This window comes from Triticum dicoccoides, chromosome 7B (genome assembly GCF_002162155.2).
Source record: "Triticum dicoccoides isolate Atlit2015 ecotype Zavitan chromosome 7B, WEW_v2.0, whole genome shotgun sequence".
In the NCBI taxonomy this organism is placed as follows: Eukaryota; Viridiplantae; Streptophyta; class Magnoliopsida; order Poales; family Poaceae; genus Triticum; species Triticum dicoccoides.
In genome coordinates, this window is record NC_041393.1 from 703,141,961 (window position 1) to 703,148,757 (window position 6,797).

Genomic DNA, 6,797 nt, shown 5'->3' on the forward strand with positions numbered 1-6,797 from the left:
TGTGGTTGCTCGTGTATATTTGGACATGTGTTACAGTGTCGAAGATGGATATTTGAACACTGTTTCCAGGGAATGAAGCCGAGTGGCCTATGTTTTGACAGAATGTTGATTCATTTCTGTTCCAGCAAATTTCAGGTTCTCGATTTGTCCACTTTTTAGCAAAAGTCATGCCGAAATTTTCCGTGAATTTCGGCATGACATGTGCTACAAACTAGGACATATCAAGTGCCCAGGATTTGCCGCACCAGGAAGGAGTCAATGTTCCTGCAAAGCATAGGCCTTTTTTATGTCATTATTCATTTTATTAGGTCTAGAATTAATTGACTAGATTTAATGGTAGGAAACATGGCTAGCAACGATGAAGCACAGGGTTCTGGTGACTGCGACAACGTCTACCTGGCTGCAGACGAATTTTTGAGGGAAGCCGATGATCAACAGTTGATGTTGCTGGGTCCACCTATCACATCAGAGACAGAGATAGACATCAATACCATCGCTGAGACTGAGACCGGTGCTGAGACTAAGACCGGCATCGAGACCGACGCTGAGACTGAGACCGGCGCCGAGACTAGCGGAGCCGGTATAGAACCGAAAGCAAAGAGGCAACGTATTCCTAACAAGCTCAGGACTACTAGACTGGTGGTCACGGAGGTGGACGATGGCATTTTTGAGCCAAACGCGCCCGCGGAAGCGTGCATGTGCTACAACAATCAAATAGGCTGCATCGTACGGATAACCGCCACCATCAACGATGAGAAACTAAAGAAGATAGATAATATGAGGCCCTCCCTCCTAAAGAAGCTGCACCAGATATTCTTGTTCTCGGGCCGGAATGAAAAGGATTATAAAGATCCAGATAAGGACCCGACAGTGAAGAAGATAAACAAACACGCCATGAGCAAGTATAGCGACGCGTTGGCCGCCTTGAAAGCAAGGGTGAAACATCGGATCATCAACCAAAAGGAACCCTACTCCGAGATTGTAAAGGATAATCCGACAATCATGGAAGAGCACTTTGAAATATTCAAGGCGGCTTGCGAGTCCGAAGCTGCCAAAAAAAGTCGAAGTACATGAAGGGGCTTCAATAGAGGAACATGGGGTGCCACCACCTCGGAAGCCGTGGTTACGGTGGGAAGAGGTCCATATGGGACAAGGAGGACGCGGAACGCGAGAGTCTGGGCATCCCAGACCCGTTGCCGGAGTTCACCGTCCCGCAGGAGCGTGACGTCCTCAGGGCCCGGCACCGTTGGGACCCAGTGAAGAAGGTTTTCAAGACGAACACGGTCACGAGGAATTCATGAGGCTGCTAGTAATTTTAGTTTCTGATCAATTCGACTGCACATTAGTCATATTTGTAAACAATCCTTGTGCCTTTTGCAGAGAGAGCAGCACAAGATTGTGGCCGAAAGCGACTCGCCGTCTGAGGCGTTGGCGAGGCCTAAGTGGGACACTCCATTCAACCATGCGTTGAACATATTGAAAGGACTCCCGGTGGAGACTCGACCGTCGTACGGACGTGTGCATGGTGTCAGAGACGGCGCACCACGTGGAAGAAGTACTACCGTGAGACCACGGAGGAGAGAAAGGAAAGACAGAGGTTAACTGAAGAAAAAATCGACAAGAAGGTTGAGATTGCGGTTGAGAAGAAATCATCTGAGACAGTCACAACAACGGCAGCTGCCGCAAAACAAGTGGTTATAGATATCTCTACTGTCCTGGTTCCGACCATTTTCAATTGGAGCAGGCAAAATCCAGAAAAAAATGTAACAGACTTTCTCCTTGCTGACTTCTTCGGGAGCAACTCGACTAGCGTTGCACTAGCACCTGCACCTGCACCTGCTCCCGCACCGGCTCCCGCACCTGCTCCGGCATCGGCTCCGGCACCGGATGTGCTCGGCGGTGCTTCGTCTTTGGCTGAGCTCAAAGTCCTCACGGTACCTGTCACACCGGCCCTCTTCAATAAATGTATAATCTTCCGTTTCGTTACCTTTCAGATGTCTCACGTCACAGACATGTCTTTGCAGGCCGACGTAACCCTGTGCACCATATTGTACACCATGGGTGACCAGAAGGTGGATGTGGGGAAGGCGACGATAATGAAGCCGAAGGAACCATTGTTCCACGTCCGGCCGATCTCCCCGGACGTCTTCAAGGTTTCCGTGGCCAGTGTCAAACCGGGCCACGAGAATTTGGTTCCTCCGTTACTAGGGGGAGATGACGATGAGACCCCGTAGCGGCTTGGCGATTGCAAGACGTGGGTCCTGTTGTGGCCAAAGAGTCTGCTTCGTCTAGAGGCGGTCGGGAGCACACCCACAAGCACGCAGTTAGGTATGAACATCAACACCCCACCTACCCAATTAGTGTCAGATGTCGTGCTGGGTGATAGCGGACGGGGTGAGGAAGAGGCTCTGTTAGTCGCTGGTGACGTCACCATAGATGAGGATGAGGATGACGATGACACTCAACAATATTTCAATACTGGCGCCTACTTAGGGTTTGAGCATCATGAGTCGGTGCCTGAATTGTCGCCTCCGGAGTCTAAACGTATTATGGACGACCTTCTGGTAGCAAAGAAGCCTAGGAAGAAACCGATGAAAGGCAACAAAGCTGCTTCTGTGATCCAGCCGCCTCAGCAGCCTCGGGTTCAAGACCGTATAGATATCCCCGGTGCGGCAAAATAGAATTATCCCCGGTGAACCAATCCTACCTAAAGCAGCGCTAGGGGCCATATTCGGCGATCTAAGGAGACTTCATGACGATGTGCTGCGGATAGAGAAAGGCCTCATCGCCTCAAAAAATCCAGGATACCCACTCTACGTGGTTAACGTGCCGCGGCAATTATCACACATCGACACATTCCCCGCAGAGAAGTTCTTCCTTCGATTCGATTACATCTTCGACATGTTTCACTTGAAGAAGCTGGATTTTACGTTTGTCCGCCTTTATGCCTTGCACATGAACTACCTCATCGGGGTTGAGCAGATACCCTATATCTGTGTCGCTAACCCGTACTTCATGCACGAGGACTTCTTGGGAGTCTGTGTAGAGCACCATCAATATGCGAGGCAATACATCATCAATTTCATGCTCGCCAATAAGGACAAGGAGGCAATTCTCATGCCTTATCATCCCCTGTAAGTCATCCACGCGGATATCCTTCCTTCGATTTCAATCATTCAATTGAACGGTGGAGGCTAATTAATTTGAAGTGTACTTATTTTGCGCAGCGGCGGGCGCACCGTCCTCATCATCCTCTACCCCGATACTCCCACGCTCTTTACTTGGGCTCGTCGAAGAACATTAACAAAAAGTATTACATCCGTATCAAGTCTGTTCTTGACAGTGCTATCTTTTACTACGGCACACAGGGTGGAGAGGTCAAGGACAAGAAGAAAGGGGATGGCAGGCCTGCCTTCAGCCATAAGGCCGACTTTTGCTGCATCCAGCAACCAAGTGATTCTCTTAATGATGGAATCTATGTCCTACACCACATGCTGGAGTACAGGAGGGATCACCAGAACCTTTGCATGTCACCTAGATCCGGCGATGCCCATATTCTGCAATGGGCAAAGAACTTAGGAGATATCAAGGATCATCGACTTCGAGCTGAGTTCTATCACATCCAACGCGAACTTGCCCAAATCATCATGAAGGAGGTCGTCGAAAAAACAGGGATGTTCTACGAAGAAGGACAAATGTCGCGGGAAGATGTCCGAACATGCGTAGCCGCTCAGCATCTCGACCTGAAGCCTTTCACTAAGCTCGGGGACTATCTCCCTAACTTGGATGGATGGCATGACATGTTGGAGTGATTGTCGATATATGACAATGTGTTCGTTTAGTCCATACTTTCTGTATGACAAAACTTTGAGTTATGCACGACGAAACTTTATTTGTGATGTAATTAAACCGTCCTCCTCGACTAGCGAAGATCACTCTAGTTAGGGCATTTTGGGTATGATGAACTTTGTTATTTATGCTTATGATATGTTGCTTCTATTTTTGACAAGTCTATCTCTATCTGTTGCTCAACTATATATGTTGCATATCATCGACTCATGTGACGATGCAGGTGCATAGATCATCGATGGAGAAGAAGTGCTACACCAGGAGTATACGATGAGTGGCCGGAATGTCAGGCCCAGGTGTACCGGTTTTCGGTTTCCGAGCGACAACCACTAGTTAGTTTAGGTTCATGCTAATGCGAGAGAGGGATACGAACTCATGTACTACATAGTTCCGCTCTCACTCATAGTGATAGCTCTTCTCGTGTATATCATTGTTTAGATGGATGACGATGTAGTTGCAAGTAATCGAGACTTGTATCACTATTTTTGAGATGATGACGAGAGACCACTTTGTGTTGGATGATGATTATGATGATGACATGATTTGATGAGACTATTTGTATGTATATGCTATGATTACATTTGTATGTGTATGATATGCTGAAGATTATTGTATAAAGCTTATTCAAATACAAAACAAATATGCATAAAAAAAAGAAACTAATAAAAAACTAGCAGTAGCGAGGGGAATAAAGTTAGCAGTAGAGCTCCCTTACCAGTAGCGCTTCCTGATAAAACGCGCTGCAGATATTAGCAGCAGCGCTCTGCACTAAAGCTCGCTATTGCTAGCCATGCATGGGATGACACGCGCTACTGCTACATGTTAGCTATAGCGCCTTATCAGTAGCGCGGCATCCTGCACTACTGATAGGCAAAATACCCGCGCTACTGCTAGGGTTTCCCCTAGTAGTGTTATGTCAAGAAACTTCAACCTGGAAAGCTCGAACCCAAGTCAGAAAAATGCGTCTTCATAGGATACCCTAAGGAAACCATTGGGTACACCTTCTACCTCAGATCCTAAGGCAAGATCTTTGTTGCCAAGAACGGATCCTTTCTGGCGAAATAGTTTCTCTCAAAAGAAGTAAGTGGGAGGAAAGTATAACTTGATGAAGTACCGCCTCTTGAACCGGAAAGTAGCGCAGCTCAGGAAGATGTTTCTGTGGTGCCTGCACCGACTAGAGAGGAAGTTAATGATGATGATCATGAAACTTCAGATCAAGTTACTACTGAACTTCATAGGTCCACAAGGACATGTTCGACACCAGAATGGTATGGCAACCCTGTCCTAGAAATCATGTTGTTAGACAACGGTGAAACTTCAAACTATGAAGAAGCGATGGCGGGCCCGAATTCCAACAAATGGCTTGAAGCCATGAAATCTGAGATATGATCCATGTATGAAAACAAAGTATGGACTTTGACAGACTTTTCCGATGATCGGCAAGCCATAGAAAATAAGTGGATCTTTAAGAAGAAGACTGACGCGGATGGTAATGTGACCGTCTATAAGGCTCGGCTTGTCGCTAAGGGTTATCGACAAGTTCAAGGGGTTGACTACGATGAGACATTCTCACCCGTAGCGAAGCTGAAGTCCGTCTGAATCATGTTAGCAGTTGCCGCATTATATGATTATGAGATATGGCAAATGGACGTCAAAACGTCATTCCTTAACGGTTTCCTTAAGGAAGAATTGTATATGATGCAAACGGAAGGTTTTGTCGATCCTAAGAATGCCGACAAGGTATGCAAGATCCAGCGATCCATCTATGGGCTGGTGCAAGGATCTCGGAGTTGGAACATTCGCTTTAATGAAATGACCAAAGCGTTTGGATTTATGCAGACTTATGGAGAAGCCCGTGTTTACAAGAAAGTGAGTGGGAGCTCTGTAGCATTTCTCATATTATATGTGGATGACATACTATTGATGGGAAATGATGTAGAACTTTTGGAAAGCATAAAGGTCTACTTGAATAAGTGTTTTTCAATGAACGACCTTGGAGAAGCTTCTTACATATTAGGCATCAAGATCTATAGAGATAGATCGAGACGACTCATTGGTCTTTCACAAAGCACATACCTTGATAAGATATTGAGGAAGTTCAATATGGATCAGTCCAAGAAGGGGTTCTTGCCTGTATTGCAAGGTGTGAAATTGAGCACGACTCCATGGCCGACCTTGGCAGAAGATAGAGAAAAGATGACTGTCATCCCGTATGCCTCAGCCATAAGGTCTATTATGTATGCCATGCTGTGTACCGGACCCGATGTGAACCTTGCCGTAAGTTTGGTACCAAAGTAATCCCGACATGGAGCACTGGACAACGGCCAAGAATATCCTAAAGTACCTGAAAAGGACTAAGGATATGTTTCTCGTTTATGGAGGTGACGAAGAGCTCATCATAAAGGGTTACGTCGATGCTAGCTTCGACACAGATCTGGATGACTCCAAGTCACAAACCGGATACGTGTATATTTTGAATGGTGGGGCAGTCAGCTGGTGCAATTGCAAGCAAAGCATCGTGGCGGGATATACATGTGAAGCGGAGTACATGGCAGCCTAGGAGGCAGCCATGAAGCAATCTGGATGAAGGAGTTCATTACCGACCTAGGAGTTATTCCCAATGCGTCAGGCCCGATGACTCTCTTCTGTGACAACACTGGCGCTGTTGCCCTTGCCAAGGAGCCCAGGTTTCACAAGAAAACTAGGCATATCAAGCGTCGCTTCAACTCCATTTGTGAAAATGTTCAAGATGGAGACATAGATATTTGTAAAGTGCATACGGATTTGAATGTAGCAGATCGGTTGACTAAACCTCTTCCACGAGCAAAACATGATCAACACCAGAACTCTATAGGTGTTCGATTCATCACAATGTAACTAGATTATTGACTCTAGTGCAAGTGGGAGACGGTTGCAAATATGCCCTAGAGGCAATAATAAAATGGTTA